Consider the following 27,491-nt stretch of genomic DNA (forward strand, 5'->3'; position numbering starts at 1 on the left):
CAAAATCATGTTAAGTGTATACCCACATACATACAAATTTATGAGTAATAAAAATTGTTTAATATAGTAAATTTATCTCAGCTACCTTCTGCAACTGTTGAGGTTTTATGTATTAGTGGGAAATTCTTTGCTGTGTAAGAATTTTTCCATTCATGTTGACAGGAAGGAGTTGACTAGTATTTATATTGTCTTTTTTTCCTACCTAGGTACTTCTGCCACTCACATCATCTTCTCACTATTTCCATGTCCGGTGAAGCAGTCAGCCACACAATCCACAAACCTTCCTAGCATTTAGATGTAGTCACCTTTCCTTTTGGAGGACATGGGGCAAAAGATGGTTAGAAGCCATTTCCTGGAGACCAAAGAGTTGTTAGTTGTGAGAACTGGTGTTTAGTGTTACAGGTCTTATCAGCAGTGAGTGTTAAATTCTGTGAGGCAGAATCCATGTTTTCTTTAATAAATGATGTGTGTGATATGTGGAACTCTTAAAAGCCAAAGGACCCAAGCCAAGAATCTCTCTTGCTTAATTATAATGGCAGTACTGAGGAAAATAATTAATTTTATTTTTTCTGATATATAGATGAATAAATTTATCTTTTCATTTGCCATTCTATTTCTTTAATAGTTCAATATTAACTGTACCAAAGAGAACATCTTCATACTTTTCAAGACTTTATTTTGGAGAAATAGTTTAAAAAGTCATTTCAAAGAGTGTGAAGTTAAGCAGCAATAGGTTGATTATCAAATGTGGTTTTTCCCTCCTCATTTCCAAGATCAATTCTTGAAAATTTTGGCAGACATAAAATATTTTTAATATATTTTACTAAGTTCAATTGAATTACTATATTCAATTCGGTTGAATAAATGTTCAATAAAAATTTAGTCAGAAATACTATTCTGGGAGGTGATTGTTCTTTTCTGCTTGGTAGTGGTTGTGCAACTGCAAATCAACTTTGACATGAATGGTAATAAAGAAATTCTGTAAAAACAAAATATTTTTAGTTTTAATTGGAAGCTATTATTCAAATTGGTTGAATAACTTGGCAAGTTGTGTGTATGGAAATTAGACTATATGGAAATATGACTGGCCAAACTATAAAGGGAAGTTTTACTGATTACTTGAATAAAAGATGGTCATTATAAATTCTTCAAGAAACAGAAGGAAAATATATAAACAAGGGATAGTAAGGTAATACTGTAGAAATAAAGATCGCATTTAAGAAAATTGTGAGAAAAGAGACCAGGGTCAAGGCTAGTATTGCTGTCAAAATATGAGTATCAAATGATGAGACCACCATTCAATGACCAATACAAAAACACGAAGATGAATTTATTGCGTATTAAGTAAGGGTTGCTACGGGAGGTTGCTACAGTCTTCTCAAGCAGAGCAAGGAATTGATCTTACATACGGTTTTGAGGGAAGCATGGTATTCAGGAATTGGTAAACTTTAGAAGTATGGAAACTCCGAAGAGAATGTTGTTAATTGACTGCTTTCAGATTCAGGTTTACTGGAGTATGCCTGCTGCTGATTTGTTAGATGGAGTTCAGATTTAAGATGTGTTCCGATGGTTATTTGTCATCCTAGAAAAAGACTGATTGTCCTATACCCGTGTTAACAAATAACTATCAGAAACAGTCTTACACCTAGTTTATTATTATTTTTTCTTAAGAAATAACTTATCAGTGGCTGGGGAAACTTCTGGGCTAAATAATCTTTTCAGGATAAAGATTTTTGCTTAGAGATGCATTCCAAATATTTTATAATAACAAAAAACCAACGTTTTAATTTTTTGATTAGAGTTGAGTAAATGCAGTAAAAAATTCACAGATCTAAGGACTTGTAACATTGAGATGAGACTATGGAAGAAATTAATAAATACACCCTTTGTTGAAATTGTGTTTTTTTTAATCTGCCCTCAAATGCATTTTTATCACAAAGAAGTGAGTTCAGGGAGATATCATTGATTTCTCTTTCAGAACTAAAACTTTCAAGGCTGTTCTAAGAAATAAAAAACAGTTTTAAGAAGTGTAAATTGGGGAATTATTAATGCAAAAACCACAGGATGATGACCTTTATTGCTCTTACAGTATCTTAAGGTCCTTTTAAAAGAAATCTTCTGATGAGATCATTTTGATTTGAGATTTAGTATACATACAATGATGTATCCAAAACTAGAAGTTTCTCTAGCTATCTGAAAGTAGAACGTTTCTATGAAAACTGCTGTAAGCCAAAATGATTTAAAGCAAAGAAGCAATTACCTTAGGAGACATCTTGCTAACGGATGCAAGATAAAGCACAGATGTTCACAGATACAGTTTAAAGTTATGGTGGCCTGAGGCTGAGATGCTGAGTGTAGCTCCCAGAGAAGGAGCTGGTGGTGCCACTCTTGTGCTGGGTGCACACTGCCTCGATAAGGCTCCCTGCAAAACAAACGCTGAATGTTATTTTCACATTTTGCCTTTTTTCTGAAAAATGAAAATCCTACTCGAACTTCTTTTGGTTAGTAAAAACAGGTACTAATGTAGGTCTTTCATAAAAGCAAAGTGATATAAAGTGAACTTTCAAAAAGCAGGGGATACCTGTATTTATGGAAAGAATATAATGTGTTCCTTCTTAGCCTGTCTTCTGCTTATTCTGTTTGCAGAAATGATTTGTTCTGTTTTATTCTATCTTTATCTTATTCGTGTCTTTTTATTAATGTGTGCCATTCTAAAGTAATTTATATTAGTATTAATATTTAACCATTTACTAATTTATTTATAAAACCTGGTGAAGTAGGTCAGTATAGTTTTTGCAAGAATTTACTTTAGAAGTTACTTAAGGATTCACTTAATAATTTGTTTTGATTTGAGAAATCTGAGTAGATAATTCAGATAACTTCCTTAAGAGGCAAATAAGACAATAAAATGTTTTGACATTTTTTCCCTAAGTCCCCAAAAGGTTTTCAAATATAATATACTCTAAAATTTACTAGTTTACATTTCTTATATAAAATGAGCTATGAAATTACTGTATATCAGAAATTGATCTCTTACAATAAAAAAATTTATTAATATTATATTTTTTAGTCATTTAACTCATTTCTCTTTCTCAGTCAGCAGGTCTGTGTGATCCACACTTTGCACATTAAAAGTTTGGCCATTGCCCCTGGTTGCTGAAAGGTATCTTATAAGCCCTTGGAATACCCTGCCTGATAAGAGTGCCTTTACTGACTTGGGGTCTTGGGCCATGCCAGATACTCTGTGTTTACATTGTAATTACTGGGGAGGCTTTGGACCATGCAGTGGTAGCTTGACCTCTGGAGGGGCTGAAGACTTAGGACAAACCTGTGGGCAGTCATTGATGCCTACATGACAACCCCCAATAAAATCCCTGGACACCAGTGCTCAGGTGAGTTTCTCCAGCTGACAATACTCCATATGTGTTACCACACATCATTGCTAGGAGAAGTAAGCACTGTCCACATGACTCCACTGGGAAAGACAATGGGAAGCTCATGCCTGAAACTCTCTGAGACACTGCCTTATACGCCTCTTCTCTTTACTGATTTTGATCTGAATTCTTTCACTGTAACAAACAATAACTATGTGTATAATGGCTTTTCTCAATTCTGTGAGTTTTTCTAGAAAATCAGTGAACCAATGAGAACTCCTAAACTACATGGTCTGTTCCCAGCCTGTGATTTTTTTCCTAAATGAGGTTTCTCCTAAAAGGAGTAAAGGTTTAAAAAAAAGTCCTAAAACTATCATTACTCATAAAAACCAGTCAGTCAACCAACCAATCAACCAACCAACCAATTACTTCTTTCAAAGATTTTCAGGCTTAAAGAGAAACTTATTATTGGAAATTTTATTCCTATTTCTCTGAAATTATAGATCACTGAAACTAGATCTTACATTTCATATGAAATTTACAAGGAACACAAAAATATTTAATACCTTTATTCCATTTCAGAATAGAATTGGAGAAAAATCATCCTAAATATTGATTCTTTGGAAATTTTGCAGCTGGAATTTATGTTTTCTTATAAATATTTTTGCCTTCTATTATATTTTATTTCTCAGGCATGTAAAGTAACTGAAATGTAATAGTTCCAGTTTTACATATATTGAAAGTAATTTTCTTTGTAAAAGATGTTTCTAAAATATCTAATACTTGCAGATTTTTATCTGCTTTTTTATAAATAGATCTTTATTGCAGTAAAATTGCTTCACAATACTGTTAGTTTCTGTTGTACAACAAAGTGAATCAGCCATATGCATACATATGTCCCCATAACCCCTCCCTCTTGAGCCTCCCTCCCATCCTCCCTAGCCCACCCCTCTAGGTCATTGCAAAGCACTGAGCTGATCTTCCTGTGCTATGCTGCTGCTTCCCACTAGCTAACTATTTTACATTCGGTAGTGTATATGTGTCAATGCTACTCTCACTTCGCCCCAGCTTCCCCCCTCCCACCCCATGTCCTCAAGTCCATTCTCTATGTCTACATCTTTATTCCTGCCCTGCAACTAGGTTCATAAGTACCATTCTTTTTTTTTTTTAGATTCCATATATATGCGTTAGTATACAGTATTTGTTTTCCTCTTTCTGACTTCACTCTGTATGACAGATTCTAGGTCCATCCACTTCACTACAAATAACTCAATTTTGTTTCATTTTATGGCTCAGTAATATTCCATTGTATATATGTGCCACATCTTTATCCATTCATCTGTCAATGGACATTTAGGTTGGTTCCATGTCCTGGCTATTGTAAACAGTGCTGCAATTTTACATTGCAGTACCTGTCTCTTTTTGAATTATACTTTTCTCAGGGTATATGCCCAGTAGTGGGATTGCTGGGTCATATGGTAGTTCTCTTTTTAGTTTTTTAAGGAAGCTCCATACTGTTTTCCATAGTGGTTGTATCAATTTACATTCCCACCAACAGTGCAGGAGGGTACCCTTTTCACCACACCCTTTCCAGCATTTATTGTTTCTAGATTTTTTGATAATGGCCATTCTGATTGGCATGAGGTGATACCTCATTATAGCTTTGATTTCAATTTCTCTAATAATTAGTGATGTTGAACATCTTTTCATGTGCCTTGTGGCCATCTGTATGTCTTCCTTGGTGAAATGTCTATTTAGGTCTTCCACCCATTTTTAAACTGGATTGTTTGGTTTTTTTTGATATTGAGCTCCATGAGCTGTTTGTATATTTTGGATATTAATATCTTTGTCTGTTGTTTCATTTGCAAATATTTTCTCCCATTCTGAGGGTTGTCTTTTTGTCTTGTTTATGGTTTTCTTTGTTACGCAAAAGCTTTTAAGTTTACTTAAGTCCCATTTGTTTATTTTTATTTCCGTTACTGTAGGAGGTGAGTCAAAAAAGATCTTGCTGTGGTTTATGTCAAAGAGTGTTTTTCCTATGTTTTCCTCTAATAGTTTTATAGTGTCTGGTCTTACATTTAGATCTTTGATCCATTTGGAGTTTATTTTTGTATTTGGTGTTAGGTAGTGTTCTAATTTCATTCTTTTACATGTAGCTGTCCAGTTTTCCCAGCACCACTTATTGAAGAGGCTGTCTTTTCTCCATTGTAGGTTCTTGCCTCCTTTGTTGTAAATTAGGTGCCCATATGTGTGTGGGTTTATCTCTGGGCATTCTCTCCTGTACCATTGATCAATATTTCTGTTTTTGTGCCAGTACCATACTGTCTTGATTACTGTAGCTTTGTAGTATAGTTTGAAGTTGGGGAGCCTGATTCCTCCAGCTCCATTTTTTCTTTCTCAAGATTGCTTTGGCTATTCGGGGTCTTTTGTTGTTCCATACAAATTGTAAAATTTTTTGTTCTAATTCTGTGAAGAATGCCATTGGTAGTTTGATAGGGATTACACTGAATCTGTAGATTGCTTTGGGTAGTATAGTCATTTTCACAGTATTGATTCTTCCCATCCAAGAACATGGTATATTTCTCCATCTGTTTATGTCATCTTTGATTTCTTTCATTAGTTTTACAGTTTTCTGAGTACAAGTCTTTCACCTCCTTAGGCAGGTTTATTCCTAAGTATTTTATTCTTTTTGTTGCAATGGTAAATGAGAGTGTTTCCTTAGTTTCTCGTTTTGATTTTTCATTGTTGGTGTATAGGAATGCCAGAGATTTCTGTGCATTAATTTTGTATCCTGAAAGCTTACCAAATTCATTGATAGGTTCTAGTAGTTTTCTGGTGGCATCTTTAGGATTTTCTATGTACAGTATCATGTCATCTGCAAACAGTGACAGTTTTACTTCTTCTTTTCAAATTTGTATTCCTTTTATTTCTTTTTCTACTCTGATTGCCATGGCTAGGACTTCCTAAACTATGTTGAATAAGAGTGGCGAGAGTGGACATCCTTGTCTTGACTCTGATCTTAGAGGAAATGCTTTCAGTTTTTCACCATTGAGTATGATGCTTGCTGTTCCTTTGTCATATATGGCCTTTATTATGTTGAGGTAGGCTCCCTCTATGCCCATTTTCTGGAGAGTTTTTATCATAAATGGGTGTTGAATTTTGTCAAAAGCTTTTTCTGCATCTCATCGATTGAGATGATCATATGGTTTTTATTCCTTAATTTGTTAATGTGGTGTATCACATTGATTGATTTTCATATGTTGAAGAATCCATGCATCCCTGGCATAAATCTCACTTGATCCTTTTAATGTGTTGTTGAATTCTGTTTGCTAGTATTTTGTTCAGGATTTTTGCATCTATGTTCATCAGTGATATTGGCCTATAATTTTCTTTTTTTGTGATATATTTTTCTGGTTTTGGTATCAGGGTGATGGTGGCCTCGTAGAATGAGTTTGGGAGTATTCCTTCCTCTGCAATTTTCTGGAAGAGTTTAAGAAGGATCGGTGTTAGCTCTTCTCTAAATATTTGATAGAATTCACCTGTGAAGTCATTTGGTCTCAGACTTCTGTTTGTTGGAAGATTTTTAATTACAGTTTCAATTTCATTACTTGTGATAGGTCTGTTTATATTTTCTAATTTTTCCTGGTTCAGTCTTGGAAAATTGTACCTTTCCAAGAATTTGTCCATTTCTTCGTGGTTGTCCATTTTACTGGCATATAGTTGTTTGTAGTAGTCTTTTATAATCCTTTGTATTTCTGCAGTGTCAGGTGTGATTTCTCCTTTTTCACTTCTAATTTTTTTGATGTGCATCCTCTCTCTTTTTTTTCTTGATGAGTCTGGCTAATGATTTATCAATTTTGTTTATCTTCTCAAAGAACCAGCTTTTAGTTTTATTGATCTTTGCTATTGTTTTCTTCATTTCTATTTCATTTATTTCTGCTCTGATCTTTATGATTTCTTTCCTCCTACTGACTTTGGCTTTTCTTTGTTCTTCTTTCTCTAGTTTTTTTAAGTGTAGGGTTAGATTGTTTGAGATTTTTCTTGTTTCTTGAGGTGAGATTGAATTGCTATAAACTTCCCTCTTAGAACTGCTTTTGCTGCGTCCCATAGGTTTTGGGTTGTCGTGTTTTCATTGTCATTTGTTTCTATGTATTTTTAAATTTCTACTTTGATTTCTTCAGTGATCTCTTGGTTATTTAGTAGCACACTGTTTAGCCTCCATTTATTTGTGTTTTTACAGGTTTTTTTCCTGTAATTGATTTCCAATCTCATAGCATTGTGGTCAGAAAAGATGCTTGATATGATTTCAATTTTCTTAAATTTTCTGAGGCTTAATTTGTGACCCAAGATGTGATCTATCCTGGAGAATGTTCCATGTGCACTTGAGAAGAAAGTGTATTCTGCCTCTTGTGGGTGGAATGTTCTAGAAATATCAATTAAATCTATCTGGTCTATTGTGTCATTTAAAGCTTGTGTTTCCTTATTTATTTCTATTTGGATGATCTGTCCATTGGTGTAAGTGGAGTGTTAAAGTCCCCTACTATTATTGTGTTACTGTCGATTTCTTCTTTCATGGTTGTTAGCATTTGCCTTATGTACTGAGGTGCCCCTGTGTTGGGTGCATAAACATTTATAATTGTTATATCTTCTTCTTGGATTGATCCTTTGATCATTATGTAGTGTCCCTCCTTATCTCTTGTAACAGTCTTTATTTGAAAGTCTGTTTTATCTGATATGAGTATTGCTACTCCAGCTTTCTTTTGATTTCCATTTGCATGGAATATCTTTTTCCATCCCTTCACTTTCAGTCTGTATGTGTCCCTAGGTCTGAAATGGGTCTCTTGTAGACAGCATATATATGGGTCTTGTTTTTGTATCCATTCAGCCAGTCTGTGTGTTTTGGTTGGGGCAATTAATCCATTTACATTCAAGGTTATTATCGATATATATGTTAATATTGTCATTTTCTTAATTGTTTTGGGTTTGTTTTTGTGAGTCTTTTCCTTTTCTTGTGTTTCCCACCTAGAGAAGTTTCTTTAGCCTGTGTTGTAAAGCTGGTTTGGTGGTGCCAAATTCTCTTAGCTTTTTCTTGTCTGGAAAGCTTTTGATTTCTCCATTGACTCTGAATGAGATCCTTGCTGGTAGAGTAATCTTGGTTGTAGGTTTTTCTCTTTCAATACTTTAAGTATATACTCCCACTCCCTTCTGGCCTGCAGAGTTTCTGCTGAAAAATCAGCTGATAACCTTATGGGGATTCCTTTGTATGTTATTTTTTGTTTTGCCCTTGCTGCTTTTAATATTTTTTCTTTGAGTAATTTTTGTTAGTTTGATTAATATGTGTATTGGTGTGTTTCTCATAGAGTTTATCCTGTATGGGACTCTCTGCGCTTCCTGGACTTGATGACTATTATTTCCTTTCCCATGTTAGGGAAGTTTTCCACTATAATCTCTTCAAATATCTTCTCAGACACCTTCTTTTTCTCTTCTTCTTCTGGGACCCCTATAATTCGAATGTTGGTGCATTTAGTGTTGTCCCAGGGGTCTCTGAGATTGTCTTCAATTCTTTTCATTCTTTTTTCTTTATTCTGCTCCTCGGCAGTTATTTCCACCACTTTGTCCTCCAGCTTGCTTATTCATTGTTCTGCCTCAGTTATTCTGTTATTGATTCCTTTTAGTGTATTTTTCATTTCAGTTATTGTGTTGTTCATCTCTGTTTGTTTGTTCTTTAGTTCTTCTAGATCTTTGTTAAACATTTCTTGTATTTTCTCAGTCCATGCCTCCATTCTATTTCTGAGATTCTGGATCATCTTTACTGTCATTACTCTGAATTCTTTTTCAGGTAGATGGCCTATTTCCTCTTCATTTACTTGGTCTTCTAGGTTTTTACCTTGCTCCCTCATCTGTGACACATTTTTTTGCCATCTCATTTTTTTTTCTTTTTTCTTTTGATGAATGGGGTTGTGTACCTGTCTTACCGGTTGTTTGGCCTGAGGCTTCCCACACTGGAGTTGTAGGTTGTTGGGTAGAGCTGGGTCTTGGTGCTGAGATGAGGACCTCTGTGAGACCTCACTCCAGTGAATATTCCCTGGGGTCTGAGGCTCTCTGTTAGTCCAGTGGTTCAGACTCGGAGCTCCCACCACAGGAACTTCGGCCCAACCCCTGGCTTGTGAACCAAGATCCCATAAGCCACGTGGAGTGGCAAAAAAAAAGAAAAAGAAAGAGAACAATAACAAAGTAAAAAATAAAATTAGACTAGGAAACTAACAGATATGTAAGAAAGAATATAAAAATAAAAATATAGATGATTCAACAACTGGAAGGTACATCAGTACCACAATAGTAAAAAAGAGGAGGGAAAAGAAAGAAAGAAAGAAAGAAAGAAGAAAAGGGTTAAAAGGCCTTAGCCGTGGTGAACAGGGCCTAAGCAAGGGTGAGGTTTGGGCAGTGGGTGTGACCTATGCTCAGGACCCAAAGGGATGGAAAAGGCCCTGGGGGCTGTGGGGGGTGGGGCTGAGGCTCAAGGAACAGAAGGAGCTCAGGCATGCCCTCCACCCCTGGTCTCAGAGGGCAGGGGACCTCACCTGGGAGCCCAGCAGGCTTCCTAGGCTCGAGTGGGTGGGGCAAATGCCCTCCTCTCCTCTGCTCTTCCGGTCCCGGAGGCCCCTCCTGGCCCCTCTCCTGATCTTCCCAGCCTCCCTTCTATGTCCCCAGGACCAATGCAGCTGCAGGGGGAGAGGGGGACCTTGGAGGGCAGGGGACCTGCCTGGGAACTCAGCAGCCTCCCCAGCCTGAGTGGGCCAGTGATCGCCCTCTGCTTCTCTCCCACTCTTCCCATCCTGTCTGGCCTCCACTTTCCCTCCCCCATCAGTCCCCCTATGTCCTACTGGTTCACTTGGGGGTTCCTCCCATCTCCTTGGGCATCAGGGTCCCCCAACAGCAGCCAGCAGGCACCCTAGTTGTGGGGAGATGCTAACTCCACGTCTTCCCACACCACCATCTTGACTTGACTCCACACCCTCTGTTTGCTTTTTAAAAGTACTTTTCTACTATGTTTCTCTAGAAGTGAAGGGTAATATTTTTGTGGAATAACTATAGAAAGAAACTTATTTTTTCTGATTATTTTGTTAGACTTTAAATCTGACAGAGTTTTTTTCTTAGTCCTTTGACAGCTACAGAGCACATGCTGGGGTTAAGTTACTCAACTTAACCCCAGCATGGGTGACTGTAAATCCTTCTTGATACAAATTTTAAAACAAAAGGAAAAAATGTTAATGTAGTTAAATTCATGGGTTGTGAATTTAAGACATATAAACCTATAAAGAATAACCCATGTGAAAGAAAGATAAGAACTATGTCTCATATTTCTGTTCTGTGAACATTGACATCACTGAGAATGGTTGTAGTTTTTGATGTCACCTACCTTCCTACAAATATGGCTTTCCCTGTGTTTACCAAATTTAGTGGATTAAATAATATCACAAATATCATAATATATTTTATGATTGCACTAAATATTTATTTTCTCAAAGAGATAATCTAAGTGTATTTTTGTTTCTGTTTCTTTTTGCTAAATTTCTAACATCTTGAATATTTTATAAAAGAGTGAGCTAGATGGTTTCTGGCTAAGAGTACTTCTGCTGTATTTCTATGAGGTAAACAATGAAATAAGGCATGTTTCGTATTTTATTTTTTGCAAAATAATTTTAAGTTCAAAACAAAATTTCAGAACTCTAAGTCTTTTCACAAAGTGCAGGAAAATTTAATTTAGTCAATTTAAATTTATCAAATAACATTAGAAAACTCTCTTTGGAGGAGATGATGAAGAACTGTAAAGAAAACTTTTGATTTGATAAAACACCATGATAAGATTTTTATATAGGTCAATACCATCACATTATTATATACTTTCTGTGTTTTTTGGTTTTTTATAAGTAAAGAGAGAGAGAGAGACAAAGGGGAATTAGAAAAGTAAATAGGTCTTTTCCTCTGAGAAGTAAATAGAGAAAAGTGAATCTGAAATTAAAAGTGAAGGTCCCCGCAATTCTGTGTATCAAAACTATGTATCTATCCTATATTAATTTCCTAGGGCTGCCATAACGAGGTATCACAAACAGCTGGCTTAAGACAATAGATACTTATTCCAGTTCTCCAGGCTAGAAGTCCAAAACCAAGTTTTCAGTGATTGGTTCCTTCTTATGGCTCTGAGGGAGAATCTGTTCCAAGCTTCTCTCCCAGTTTTGGGTGGTTGCTGGCAATCTTGGCATGTCTTGGCTGTAGATGCATTATTCCACCCTGTGGCTCCATCTTCATATAGTGTTCTCCCTCTGTCTGTCTCTGTACCCAAATTTCCCTCTTCTTATTAGAACATAAATCATTGTGTTAGGACCTATCCTAATCCAGTATGGTCTCATTTTAACTTGATTATACTATCTGCAAAGCCCCTGTTGCCAAATAAGGTCATATTTACAGGTTCTGGTGGACATGGATTTTTGGAGGTCACTATTCACTCCAGAATGTCTCCCAAAGTCTTGTGATTTCAATAATGAGTTTAGTACGAATTATCTGTGAATAAATCAGCCCTGAAGGAAAGCCATAGTTAAAGCAGCAGTGAGTCACTGGACATTAATGACAGCTTTTAGACAGTTACTCAGGTTTATCCTTTCTTTGTTTTCTCTTTAATTGCCTTAGAAACAACAAAAAAGTCTAATTCAATGGAAAATATGTTGCTTCTTAACACAGTTCACTACATATTAATAAAGCCCAACTTTTAAATCAGGTGCAAACCTGTTCAGTTTGGAAGAACTTATTTCAATATCAGATATGGCCTAGAAAAGGACTAAAAAAATTGTTTTCAGTGGCAAACTTACAAATCTCAATTTCTGAAATTATTACAAATGGTGTGCTGAAACTACATTTGGCATTTACCCCAAACTGTAGAGTGTTACCATATCTACTTCCAGGGACAATCTATAGCTTGAATAAACTTGAATAGTTGTTTACAACCATTTGAATAATGCTACAGTTGTTCATTGATTACTTATTTTCACTGTACTTTCGAGAGTACTTAAAATGCATTTTTCACGGAGCTACTAGAAGATATAGTTATCACTCTAAGGATGAACCTCAATATTGGTTGGTGGAGAGATGTAAATTAAATATAAATTGCCAGTGAAAAAAGACCTTTGAAGAGTTGCCTTGGCCTTACCAAAACTGCCTTAGTAATATTACATAATATTCCTGGTCCAGTCTTATTCTAAGAAGGAATATTGCTAAGACACATTAGCATAAAAGTATTTTGAAAGTGTAAAGCAATTAGAGAAATAGTATGAGACAAACATCAAAAAAGATAGTAAAAAGTAAACCTGAATTGTGCTTTAGACGCAAGCTACTAATGGACTGAGTATTTAAAAACACTTAGAAAAGTAACAATTTTTAAGGTAACAAAATTTTTATATATATCTTTTAATAGTATGGCTTCTTTTCTGTATTGTATTGTACATTCATAAACACACACCACGGCCTATCTCCCTTTCTTGAATTATGCTTGTTCATGAGTCTTAAGTCTTTTAGAAGGGACAGGTTTGATCATTCTGTATATCAACAGATAATTCCCTACATCATTACTATCACCAAAAAAAATTAAATGCAGTATCTTAGAGAGAAATGGAGTTTGCCAGTCCAAATGTCCAAAGAAATGAAAACTCAGAGTTATACTAAATCTCAACGTGCTCAAAAGCAAACTTTAACTAAATTTGAATAGGTTAAGATATGAATGTGGATGTGTTGATTAATATTAATAAAATAGTAATCTTACTTCACTACTTAAATTTTTGTTAGAGGTAAATATTTAACGTTAAGCATACAAACAAATTGAAAGTGTGACCTATTAAAATTCCCAAATAAGAGAGATAAAGTTTTAAAAATGGTTGATTAATTATTTATCAAACTTTTACATAATGAATACTAAAGAAGCAGCTGTACTCCTGAGAATTACTTCTCTCATGTTCTCTGTATCGTTTTAAGATTTTTTTCAAATCTTACTTCTCACCGCTGTTTTAAAAGATATTAGTTTCACGATGGGGTAACCCGTCCTGAATCCTGAACCCCTGGGTTGTTTCTTGATTTCCCCAGGATGACTGCCCCAACTCCTGAACTTACCCATATCAGGAGGTAACAGTGGGAAAGGCAGGTGATCTGAGTTCTATTCCTAGATATATCACTATTTGCTGTATGAACTTGAGAACTACCTTTGCCCTCTCTGGGCCTAAATCTCCCCAGTGACATTAAGAGGGCAATAAAGGGGCCATACAGTCTGCTTGTTCCAAGCCGTGCTCACTCATGTTCTTCAGAATCCCAAGACACTAGCAACATGTGGCTATTGGAGGAGGTCACTGAGAGGACGCGACCTCCACTTGACCCATGAGCTGGAACTGGGCAATTAGAGGATCCTCACCCCCTCCTTGTCCTTGGAATATATGCTTTTCCCATAGTGGGAACTATTCCAAAGATGTAGCCTTGATAGAATAAGGTGTCGTTGAGACTAGCTGCATGGTATATATGACTGAACCCAGTTGAGGCTTCTCTATAAACTTTAAGATTCTGATGGTCAAGTGCAGAGATCTACTTGTCTTGTGGCTGCCCAAGACAAGCCTTGTAAGTACTATAAGTTCTCTTACTTATTAAACCTGCCACCTACCAATCTGGAGTGTCCTGCCTCTGTTTTTGGTCTCTCCTTGCTCCCTGTCTACAGGGGGACCAGGTTACCAACCAACAGTGGCATAGGTGAATGAGTCAACATGTATCTGGTGGCCCAGGATCACATTAAAGTGTTGATTTATTTTAAAAATTACACTTGCAGTACAAATTATAAGCAACATTTATAACAGAATATGCTTAAAAATCCTTCTCTCATATTGACTAGCAATTTAGCTTCTAACTAAACGTCTGAAAATCAAGTATTTCTGAGCCCATGATTAATGTTTGGCCAGACAAATTAGATACACTGTTCCTTGCCACTGATTTTCACTATAAGCCTATCATAAAGGTTTATTTTTTTGATGTGCTCTGAGGCTCTGGTTCTACAGGTGTGATGTATTCATATTATTCTATAATGACTAAAACTTCAAATAGGACTCAACTTAGAATTGTGGTATTAAAATTCCACATTTGGAATTTTGTAGTTAAAACAAATGATTCAGGTTCACCACAATTGAAAATGTATATGATTCTGATATTTGATTCAGGTATTTCCAACTTCTATGAAGAGGGGACAATGCCTACTTTCTTATCATATATTGAGTTATTCTCAATACCCACTAGCTTGAAGCCTAGCTTCAGCTATTTATGGATGTCACAGCCTCCAGGAGGAAAAACAAATCTTTTAAGAGAGAGAGAGGACATATTTTTTCCAGAAAGACCTCCAAAGATGATGGTAAGGAGGATCTTCTAATATTATATCCCTAAATATGTATGCTCCTTCTATCATGATACTCTTGGAGCTGTGGCACAGTTGTCATTATATATATCTGGCACATATATCGTAGTCATAAATTGTGCCCATATGCCATATATATATGTGTATGCATATATGACATATGTATATATGTGACATATGTGTATATATGTCACACATATGTGATAACTGAGTCACAGCTCCATGAGTCATATATATACATAATATATACATACAGAACTTTTATTAAGATATAATTTACATAAAATAAATTGCACATATTTAAAGTGTACAAAGTGATAAATTTTGACATAGATATTATATCCATGAAACTCACAAGCAAGGTGATGAATTCATCCCTAACTTCTAAATGTTTCCTTCTGGCCCTTGGTAATTTCTCCCTTATCCTCCTCTTCACTCCCTTCCCAGGCAACAACGGATCTGCTTTCTATCACTATAATTCACTTCCATTTCCTAGAAATTAATAGAATGTTTTGTCTGGCTTTTTTACTCAGTGTAATTATTTTAAGATGCATCATCCACATTTTAGTGTGTATGAATAGTTCATTCATTATATTGCTGAGTAGCATCCTCTTGTATGACTATACTACAATTTGTTATCCTTTGCTTATTCAAATGTTGACAGACATTTGGATTGTTTCCAGTTTTTGGCTATCAAAAGTAAAGCTTCCATGAACATTCCTATAAAAGTCTTTGAATGGCCATATGATGTTCTCATTTCTCTTCTAGGATAAATACTTGGAAGGGGAGTGGCTGAATCATAAGTTAGGTGTATTTTTTTACCTTTTAAAGAAATTGCCATATTGTTTTCAAAGTGGGTGTACCATTTTATATTCCTAACATCAGTGTATGAAAGTTCCTGTTTGGGCTTCCCTGGTGGCGCAGTGGTTGAGAATCTGCCTGCCAATGCAGGGGACACGGGTTCAAGCCCTGGTCTGGGACGATCCCACATGCCGCGGAGCAACTAAGCCCATGAGCCACAAATTACTGAGCCTGCGCGTCTGGAGCCTGTGCTCCGCAACAAGAGAGGCCACGATAGTGAGAGGCCCGCGCACTGCGATGAAGAGTGGCCCCCACTTGCCGCAACTAGAGAAAGCCCTCGCACAGAAACGAAGACCCAACACAGCCAAAAATAAATAAATAAATTAAAAAAAAAAAAAAAAAGTTCCTGTTGCTCCACATCCTTATAAACAATTAATATACCAGCTTTCCTAATAGATTTATAGTGATATTTCAATGTAGTTTAATTTTGCATTTATTTAATTGATGTAGGTCTAGTCAGTTTACCTATATCTTCATTGAGTTTTGGTAATTTTTGTTTTTCAAGGAATTTGTCTGTTTCATCTAAGATGTCAAATTTATTGACATAAAGTTATTCATAATATTTCCTTTATCTCTTTAATCTTTGTGGATTCTGGAGTAATGACAAGTCTCCCCAAAATGGAGTAATGACAAGTCTCCCATTTTTGGTATTGCTATTCGTGTCCTCTCGGTTTTTCCTAACAAGTCTGGTGAGTGTTTTATCCATTTTATTAAACTTCTCAAAGACCCAGAGTTTGGGATCATTTATTTCTCTATTTTTTTTCTGTTTACTACTTCATTGATTTTTGCTTTAGTCTTTATTATTTCTATTCTTCTGCTTATTTTAAGTTTTATTTGCTCTTCATTTACTAGTTTCCTAAAGTGGTTGCTGAGGTCATTGACATGTGACTTTTCTTTTTTTCTTATATATCATTTAACTGCTGTAAATTCCCCCTCCCCCAAGTACTGCTTTCATGGCATTTCACATATTTTGTGTTTTCATTTTCATTCAGTTCAACATACTTTCTAATTCAGCTTTTTATTTTTTATCTACTCATGGTTTATTTATAAGTGTATTATTTAGTTTTCAAATATTTGGGAATTTTCCAGAGATATTTGTGTTATCAACTTAAATTTAATTCCATTTAATTTAAATTTAATGTAGGATAACATTCTTTGCATATTTTGAATCTCTTTAAATTTTTAAGACTAATTTATGGCTCAGAATATGGCCTATCTTGTTAAATGTTCCATATACACTTGAAAAAAATGTATATTCTGCTATAGTTGAATGTCATATTCTATAGACATCATTAGGTTAAGTTTATTGTGAATATTGTTCAAGTCTCCTATAATATTTTTGATTTTCTGTCTATTTGTCATTTCAACTATTGAGAAATGGTTACTGACATCTCTGAACACAGTTATGGCTTTATCTATTTTTCCTTGAAATTTTATCAGTGTTTGCTTCATGTATTTTGAAGCATTATTAGGCACATAAGTATATAGAAATATTATATACTATTGATAAATTGACTCCATGACATCCTTAACTCTGGTAATATTTGTTTCTCTGAATTTGCTCTAATATTATAAAGCTAATCCAGCTTTTTTTGATTTGTTTTTTGTAAGGATCATATAGTTGGGTGTTATTTTTTTGGTCCAATCTGATCATATCTGCCTGTTATTGGGATGATTAGACCCCTGATTTACATTTAATAATTACTGAAATTGTTACATTTGTGTCTATCATATTGCTATCTCTCTTTCATTTCTCTGACCTGATTTTTTGTTTCATTTTTCTGACAGTTTTATATTAATTATATATATAAACTTTATTTATTTATATATATAAATATTATTTATATATATAAATAATTTCATTTCATCTCCTTTGTTGAATTGTCAGCTATATATCTTTGCCCTGTTTTAGAGTTTGCTTTTAGGATTTATAGTATACATAATTAACTCATAGCCTCAAATCTCAAGTGATATAGCTATTCACATACGGTCTCTCCCAGGCTTTATGCTCTGGTTGTCATATATTTACTTATCGTGTGTTGTAATCCACATGATACACTGTCAGTATTTTTGTTTAAACAATTATATTTTTAAAAGATTCAAATGATAAGAAAAAAATTTTACATATTGACTCATTTAGGTACCATTTCTGGTTTTCTTTGTATTTTTGTGTATATAAGTATCTCCATCTTTTACCATTTTCCCATTGCCTGAAGAACTTCCTTAAATATATCTTGTAGGGAAGGTCTGCTTTCAGATTTTGTATATCTGGAAAGTATTTATTGAGCTTTTGTCTTAGAAAGATATTTTTATTGAAGAACTCTAGGTTGGCAATAATTTTTTCTTTCAGTACTTTAAAGATATTACCCTAAAGCCTTCTTGCTTGCATTATTTCTGATGAGAAATCTGCTGTCAACTTTACCTTTTCTTCTCTCTATGTAGCATGTCTTTCTTTCTCTGTCTGCCTTTGTTTTGCTCTGTCATACTGGTTTTCAGCAATTTGATTATGATATGCCTTGCTTTAGTTTTCTTCCAATTTGCTTTCCTTAGTAGTTTATTGAACTTCTTGGATGTGAATTTTTAGTTTAAGCAAATTTGGAAAAATATTGTTCATTTTTCCCTTAAAATGTTTTTCATATCCCAGTCCCCTCCCCAATTTTTTGGAGACTTCAATTACACTCATAGTAGGCTTCTTGAAGTTGTCCTACATATCACTGATGCTCTCTGTTCATTTTCTTTGATTCTATTTTTTCCTAATTCTTTATAGAAAGTTTCTATTGCTATATAATCAAATTCATTAATTTTTTTCCTTCTACAAAGTCTAATCAGCTATTAATCCCACCCAGGGTATTTTTCACCTCCAACATTATAGTTTTGATCGCTAGATTATATATATTCTAGATTATATACCTGTATATTCTATATTCTATACTTTAGATTTTATATTCAATATTCTACATACTATATTCCTTATCTCTGTTTTTTGGCGACAGATATATAGTTATTATAACTATTTTAATTTTCTTGTATGTTAATTCTAACATCTTTAATTTCTGGGTCAGTTTTGATTGGCTAGATTTTTTTTTTCTTATTATGGATCACATTTTCCTGCATACCTGGTAATTTTTGATTGGATGCTAGACATTATAAATTTTCCCTTTTGAGTGCTAGATATTTTTGTATTTATATGAATATTCTTGAATTATGAGGGAACCCCTCCCCCCAATGGATTTTAAACTGTACTGTCCAATATGGTAGTCACAAATCACAGATGCATACTGAGTACTTTAAATTTGAGTAGTCTGAATTTGAAGTGGCGAGTAAAGTATACAATGTATTTCAAAAATTTATTATAAAAAATGATACAAAATATTTTGTTAATAATTTTTCACTGCATGTTGAAGTGCTAATATTTTGGATTAATTAGGTTAATTAATAACATGGATTAAAATTAATTTTACCTGTTTCTTTTTTACTTTTTAAAATATGGCTACTAGAAAATTTAGAAATGCATATATGACTCATATTTATGGCTCACATCCTATTTCTATTCATGAGCACTTGTTTTTAGAACTTGAGTTGATGGATGTTTTCTGTAAAGAGTAAGACAGTAAATGTATTAGGTTTGTGGGCCACATAGAGTTTCTGTCACATTTTTTTTTCTTTTATTTTTTAAACAATATTTTAAATAGAGTTGATCCTTGGACAACACAGGGGACTCCCTGTATCCATGATTTCTCAGCATCTGCAGATTCAACCAACCACAGATCATGTAGCACTGTAGTATTTACTGTTGAAAAATATCCATATAAGTGGGCTTCCCTGGTGGTGCAGTGGTTGAGAATCTGCCTGCTAATGCAGAGGACACGGGTTCAAGCCCTGGTCTGGGAAGATCCCACATGCCGTGGAGCAACTAGGCCCGTGAGCCACAACTACTGAGCCTGCGCGTCTGGAGCCTGTGCTCCGCAAAAAGAGAGGCCACGATAGTGAGAGGCCCGCGGACCGCGATGAAGAGTGGCCCCTGCTTGCCGCAACTAGAGAAAGCCCTCGCACAGAAATGAAGACCCAACACAGCCATAAATAAATAAATAAATAAAATTAAAAAAAAAAAAAAAGTTGTATCAATTCGGAATCCCACCAGTAAAGTATAAGAAAATAACTTTTGTCCCACTCATTTGTCAGCATTAAATGCAACTGCACTTTTATTTTTCTAAACTGATAACTGAAATATGATGCACATTTGTTTCTTTAATTTGCATTTCCTGAATAATACCTGGGTTGAGCATCTTGCTCTATGTTTATTTTTAGTTGTTTGGGTTCCTGTTTCTTGAGTAGCCCTTTCTCTTTATAGATAAATCATAATATCAGTTTAATTTTTTTCTTTTTAATATGAGTTTTAAAGACAGTGTTCCTTAATACCTAAGTATTTTGTTAATATTTTTCTATTTTTTCCATCGATGAATGAACGGGATAAAAACGTGGTCCATCTACATACAATGGAATACTATTCTTTGGATAATAAAATACCCAGAAGTGGAATTGCCAGATCATGTGGTAATTCTATTTTTAATTTTTTGAGGAACTTCCATACTATTTTCCATAATGGCTACATCATTAACATTCCCACTAATAGTATACAGTGGTTCCAATTTCTCCATATTCTTACCAACACCTGTTATTTATTTATTTATTTTTTAATAATGGCCACTATTGAGAAACCTTGTTTTAAGGCAATCTAGGTGAGAAACTTGGAAAGTCTCCATGTCTGTATTTTTAGGTCTTTTCTCTAAGGTTTGTCTGATTTCCCAGAGAAAAATTTTCTAATGCTCTGTGTGAGAACTAACAGTTTGGCCATCATCTTTCTGAGTGTCAAATTGTAGAAGGGATATGGGGTCCTCAGCATTTAGCATTCAGAATGCATATGTTCACTTATCCCCCTATTTTCAGTACACAGTCAGATCCTCAACTGTATCTAGCATATTCTGCCACAAACACTCTTCATTATATCCTCTTTAATGAATATATTTCTAGAAAACAAGTAGTAGGGGTAAAGGAATTGGTGGGGGAGGGCTTTATCCACGACTATAAGATGGCAATCTAAATGCAACTCAAACAACTTTCACCCAATCCTCCTGACATTCCTGCTTCCCTGCCACCCTTATAGAGGTATCTGGTGCTATAGATTCATGAAACGTTTGAGCATTCTGTGATGTAAACGGGATTACTTCTCAACTTTGCTTGCTGAATTAAGGCCTAGTTTTCTTGATATTCTGTATCCATCACCTGTTCTTTCCTTTGTCTTCTGTCATATACTGTATACTTTGCTGTTCTCCCATGCTTATCAGGTTATGTCTTTAAAATCCCTTTACTATAGATTTATTGGATTTTCAGGAGGAAGTGACATTATATTGCCATTTAGTGCAAAAATTCAAAGTTCAGTTTAAATGCCAGAGTTTTATCTGAGGAAATCTAGAGAACATTTGTCCCCTCCAATTTACTATGAAAAATGCCTGCCACATGTTTCACAGAGTTGACTTTTATCTCCATTTATGTATATATAAAGAGTGCTGTCTTTTCATTTGATCTAAGCCCTGGGCCATCCCTGGTTGCTGCCTCTGCATTTTGCCCATGCTGTGGCCTTCGATAGCATTGTGTTCTACCACCTTGCAGGGAGAATATCTTCTGACTCAGCTTTGCAGAGCAGAAGAATCCCTCTTTGAGCTAACATATGGCTGATATCACTCTTCCTCTGTAAGTCTCTAAAATATTCTTCCTGGTCACAGTAGCTTAGGGTGCTCCTAATCAATCATTTCATATTCAATGTAACATGAGCTGTAAAAGCTTAGGACAAATGAATCTAAATGCTCGGACTTCAGACATCAGTTTGAGGGAAATTGTGAGATGAAAGTCATATCAATATTTATGGAATACAACTGACAACTGAATCTCTCTTTTCATAAGAACATCTGTTTTGTATGTGTGTGTATGTGCGTGTATTTAAATTTTTGCCTACGTTGAAAACTTTTCTTTCTACTTATATGAACTTTTGGATAACAACACAAATTTGTTGTTTTTTAAAAAAATCTGCTTATGTTAGTCTCATGAGATACCATGTCTGATACACACACACACACACACACACACTCTCACAGAGCTTGTATCATATCATATACATTTATATAAAGTCTGCCTATGCTATTGGAAAAGTGTAAGGGAAATTATAGGTAATTATTAAGATCTCTATCAATAATAAATTGGGAATGTCGTAGTTTCTGTTGTTTAGATTTGTCTTCTGACTCAACTCCAGTTGAGTCCTATAAAGTGCAGAGGAATTGTAACTAAAGCTTTCCAAAAATTTTGATGCATAAGCATCAGAGTTTTGAGATCCTCTTAGCAGAGTGGAAAACACAGGTCAGAGAGGAGTTCTCCCAAGACTGAGCACAACATCTCCCTTCACACAAAATCTTCTGTGTCTCTGGTGGTATCTGGTGAGCAGCAGCTATCCTTGCAGGATTGTGGCACAACGTGCAAGAGTAATGGAAGCACCTAGCAGGAAACAGCTGTATTGTGTATTAATTGTGAGACTTTTTGGTCACCTGCAGAATAACTGAGCTGGGGGAGAGAACGTGGGATGACCCATTTTCAAGTTGCTGAAATTCTAATAGTATTAGGCAGGGGTAAGAACTAGTGAAATTTGAATTATTATTAGAAATGTGCTGTCATTTTTATGAATAGGTTGAGGAAGTCCAGTTATGCTAAAGGGGGATATAGTTATGAGTACTTTTTCCTTGGTTGTTTAATAATTCTTTCAATAGGGAAACATTTACATGAAAAGTTATTGTTCTATAGGGCTTACAAACATTTTTTTCTTCTATTAGAGGAGATCTGTTCTTTTACTTAAAATTCACCATTGCTTATGAATATTTATTAGTAGATTCTTTCCAGAATTATAGCAAGAGGAATAAAATATTGGGGTATGTAATCAAATTGAAAGTTGTTTTCCCAGCAAAAAAAAAGTTTAAGCATGAAATGTTAAAAGATAGTAACATAAGAAAAATACCAACTGCTTAAGAGGAAACCTAAGGAAATATTTGCAAAAATTTTACAGAGAAAACATTGTTGGTAGAAATTAAAGTCCAACTCCTTATAGCAGAGAATATGAAAGATGTAAAATCAATGCTCCAAGCTTCTCTTCTGGCCAGAAAGAGAAGGGCCAAATAATCCCAAAGTAAGTGGAAGAAAAAAATTAGCAACTAATCCTTCAAAAATTTTCACTGAGCAGCTGCTTTGTGCTGCTATAGTATTTAAATGTTGAGCATATATTTGGATGCACATAGTATTCATTTCCTTCCCTCTCCTTCCCAAGCAAATATAGAAGTCATGACACCCTGGGGAAATCCTACTCCAAGTTTCTAAGTACTACATCAAAATCCAGGTACGTTAAGTTAGAGCAGAAACAGATAATAAAGACAAGAGAGAAGGTATTGAAGCATGACTTATCTTTCTGCCCTATATTTATCCTTTTTAACCTGTGTCAACTGTCATGGCATTCTTGATATACTTTCTCCAGAATGTAATTCAAAAACATTATCACACTTCTTGTGTGTGTACTAACACAGCTGCTTATGCTAGATCCATATTTGCTTGTGATCTTCTTTTTGAAATGGCCAAACTTTTAACTTTTATAAAATACAGTGTAATTTAGAAATAAGCAATTTGTAATGATTTATCTACCTAGAGCTCCCTGTTACCAGAAATTATAAACTCTCCATCTGACTAATAATTTGTCTGGGAAACTTTGTAGATATTGTCTAATGCTGTATGACAATGCAAATAAGAGGACTTTGTAACCTATGCATTAAAGTTTGATTTTTAATAACCAGACACATTACCTACTGTCCAACTCAGTTTTTCAGCCTAATAAACATATCCCTACCCAGCAGTCTCCAAGCTAATTAGCAGTGAGTGCCAGAACAGAGGTGATTAAGCAAGTGTTTTCTCTCTATAAAGGACTATGAATATTTTATTCATTTTTCATTAAAATATTAACAGTTCATTCTATATGCTTTGCCTCTAAATTTCCAAAGAAGTATATACATTACTTTTGGGATAAGGAAAAAATTATCTAAAAAAGAAACAAAATGATGAAAAATTAGACTGACAAGTTCAAACTCAATTGCTTTGGGTAGTTAGGATTCCAGATATTTTATTTATTTCAGGAATACTTTATCAACAATAAAGACAGTGTTATTCAAAAGGTTCTGGTTAATTGCTCAAGCTTGAAAGAGAAAGAACATAAGAGGAAGCAGGAAAAATGTTGTTCAATCATTATATCACTATAAAATTGCACTTAATTTTACCTGGTAAAGAAATACATATTCTTGTCAGTTCATTTAAATGACTAACCATGCCATACTGTTATGTTATTAGCATCAACATCTGTGGCCATTGTAAGCCCACCAGACAAATGCAGCACTAGATCTTCCTTCTCTCTCCATCCTAGAATAGGCAAACAGTGAGAACTACATGTTTTCATAATAGTTATGGCTTTAACATGTGAAGAATGTCCTATAAAGGCAACAAAATATTAGCACTTAACACCAAGTTTTAGATGCTTCTAGTTTTTTGAGAGATGAATTTGAAGGAGTAGATGCTCTTTGAAGAAAACTATACTGGACAGGGAATTGCATATTTTTATTATAGATAGGCGTACTGATAAAAAAAATTTAGGGAGGAACCCCATTTTGTGTGGGTGAAGGACACAGCATTCTAAGTACATTGCAAACCTCATGGTTGGTGACAGTGATGAACAAATATTCATTTTAAAAAGTGTGGAATGCTTATATAGAATATATTGTTTTTCAGCCTACTACATAGCTCAATGATCTATCATAGATACAACATTGGTAGAATCATAGGGTTATAATCAATATCTATTAAACCTTCTAACAAAGGTATGCTAAAGCCAGGTTTATGTAGCGGACACCAGAGTACACAACAGTGCATCTTACATTTTTACCCTCACTTCAGTTCAGGTCAGCATATTCTGAAGGCCTTATTGTTTTAAATTTTTCGACACATCCTAGACGACAATGGTACCATCTCTGGTGAACTCAAATCCTCTCTTGTGAGAGTCAATCTGATTATCTCCAATCAAAACATGAGGAAGTAATTCTTTCCTCAAAGACAGAGAGAGGAGGTCTCAGATACTTTGGATTGCTTATATTTTGTAAATCTGAGCTACTACAACCATAGATTTTTAGGAGCATATAATTTTGCCCATAAGCAAAGTTGACATAACAACCTGATTAAAAGTATCTAACCGTGAAACTAAATCAAACTATCTACTTGTCCCAACTATTTACACGAAATGAAGCTTTTTCTGTCAAGTTTTTGGCCAGTTATCTATGACCAGTCTGAGTCTACCTCCTTTGAGATCATTCATTAGAACAGTTACCCTGTTTCTACCCCTACCTGACACTTCCAACCTCTAATCGCATCCCCCTAGTTATCTGCCTCAGTTATGGCACCAACTTAATTTTTTATTTGCTGCTCTCTCTGGATTTCTCTGCTAAGAGAATCCATGAGGGAATGCAGTTTGGCACTTTTTTATGGTTTGCCCCAATCAGCCTGATGTGGCTGGCAGAGGCATTTCATCTGTGGTGGCAATGTAGATCATTTGGAAAGCTGTTAAGAATCTTAAACAGACATTTTTTTTTGGACAGCAAAGCCATACTTCATGGGCAGGGGAGCCTAATCAAACTTCCAATACTTGTTAGGTAAGGTCCTGGGAATGTATTTCTGATTTCCAGGTATTAGGTTGATATTTCTGTGCTCATTTAGTTCCGTTTCTTCTTTTCTCATGGAACATTACAGGGTTTTTGTTCTGGTAATTTTCAAGTGAAAAAATTAGAGACACAGCACAAATTTTCCTTGGAAAGAACCAGATAATATATAGAGATAAATGATGTCTGTGACAATTTTATCTCCATGCAAATACAGTAAAACGAGTTTAGTTCAACTTCTCAGTTGTGAGTTCTTAGCTAATGGAGACAACGGCAATTTGCAGAGCAATGAATTATTTTGGAATAAAAAGAGCAGATTTGATGAAATTCCATTTTAAGAATTTATCTACAGTGGACTAAATGTAGAGTGAAAGGTTTGATATTCACTGACTTTCAAGACTGGGTCAATAACGATACGCTTTGAGCTCTACTTTATAGATGCGTGAATTCTGCCTTCAACAAAGTAAACAAATAGTCATCTAGTTTTGTCCTGAGTACCTTCAGAAGAGGGAGAATTGTGAAATATATGCTTTGCATAGAATATTATTCCTGATATATGTAAAACAATTTCTTTTAAGTGTAATTTTGTTTATATTATTCGTGATCTATGTAAAACAATTTCTTTTAAGTGTAATTTTATCATTAGGCACTATCCTCACAGCTAAAGCCATGATTCTCAAACTTTACCTTGCAGCAGATCACCTGAAAGGCTTGTTAAAAATATATGTACCAGCAGTCCTCAGGTGCGGCTGATAATTTGAATTTCCAACAAGTGCCCAAGTTATGCTGATCTTGCTTGCTCTGGACTACACTTTGAGAACTACTGCTCTAAAAGTAACTTCCATATCTGTACTCTTCTAGCATCTCTTATCTGATTGAATCTGCCCCATAAGCAGGCAATTCTATGATATATCTCTTATATTCTAAATATCCACTTTTTTGCATTAATTACACTCTCTACAACTCTCTAGTCCTGTGTTATCCCAATCTCCAACTTTTGAGAATGCTTTATTTCTCAGTTATGTGGCAAATTCATAAAATAACATTTATTCATTTAACAAGTATTGTTTGTTTGGGCTCCTAGCATGTACCAAACATTGTTTTAGGCACTGAGGGTATGTGCTGGGAAAGATAGAAAAAGTATCTACATTCTTGGACTATATAAATTAGTAATGGTGGAGAGATAGGACACAAACAAGTGAATAAACAAGATAGTTTTAAATACAGAGTGTGATAAAACAGGGTGATGGAAATCAGGGAGATGGGGTGATGGGTATGGAAATGTGATATTTTAGAAGGTGATACTTTAAGCTAATACTTGAATTATGAGAACACAATTTCTTGTTTGGAGTTAAAAAAAAACACAAATAAGTTCTGGTTGGTCTCTTCTATTGGAAACATCTCTATTTTAAATTCTCTAAATTTCTGAATCTTTTAATCTTTACACTTTCCTCTTTATCCCTTCCAAATACCCCCCTGTTGTACTTTAAGAATAGGAGACCCATTCAGATAAATAATCTTGTTGCAAATCCTATGTACCTTTTTCATCTGTATCTGCTACATGGTAAAGATGACCAGTATCTTCGTGTATTGATTTCTGCTTTCCTGCCATTATAGTGGGAGAATAAGCTACCTCCTTTCCGTAGCTCGGACAGCCACTAGCGCTGCTGCTCTTCTTTTCCTGCCTTTTTCAGTACTACACCTCATCAAGTTTCTCTCCTAATCTTTTCCTTTTCATTCTCTCCTTCTGTTTAGAAACATAATCTCCTGTATCTTCTTTATCTATCTATCTATCTATCATTTCTATCCATCCTGCCCTTGAACTTGCTACATTTAGTTATAATTTTACCACTTTTTTTGCCTTTTCCCTAAAACATTTGGAAAATGAGGGAATGGAAAGTGAAAATTTTGGGGTCAGAAAAACCAGTGTTTAGAATTCTACTTCTGGGACATATTAGCTGTAGGAATTAAGGCAAGTTTCTAGATTAAACTACCTAAAACACAGACATGATTATATTTCTGTTCTTTTAAAATATT

General features: G+C 34.9%; 1 long non-coding RNA gene across 1 annotated transcript in view; it reads right to left on the reverse strand.

Annotated features, from left to right (window-relative positions):
* Positions 1-2,266: 2,266 nt before the first annotated feature.
* The window catches only part of LOC132365490 (uncharacterized), a 65,969-nt gene continuing 40,744 nt past the window's right edge, over positions 2,267-27,491 (reverse strand). The window contains exon 3 of the long non-coding RNA XR_009503107.1: positions 2,267-2,422. This is a non-coding gene — a long non-coding RNA (uncharacterized LOC132365490). The remainder of the gene's footprint in view (positions 2,423-27,491) is intronic.

Source organism: Balaenoptera ricei, chromosome 4 (assembly GCF_028023285.1).
Source record: "Balaenoptera ricei isolate mBalRic1 chromosome 4, mBalRic1.hap2, whole genome shotgun sequence".
NCBI classification, from domain to species: domain Eukaryota; kingdom Metazoa; phylum Chordata; class Mammalia; order Artiodactyla; family Balaenopteridae; genus Balaenoptera; species Balaenoptera ricei.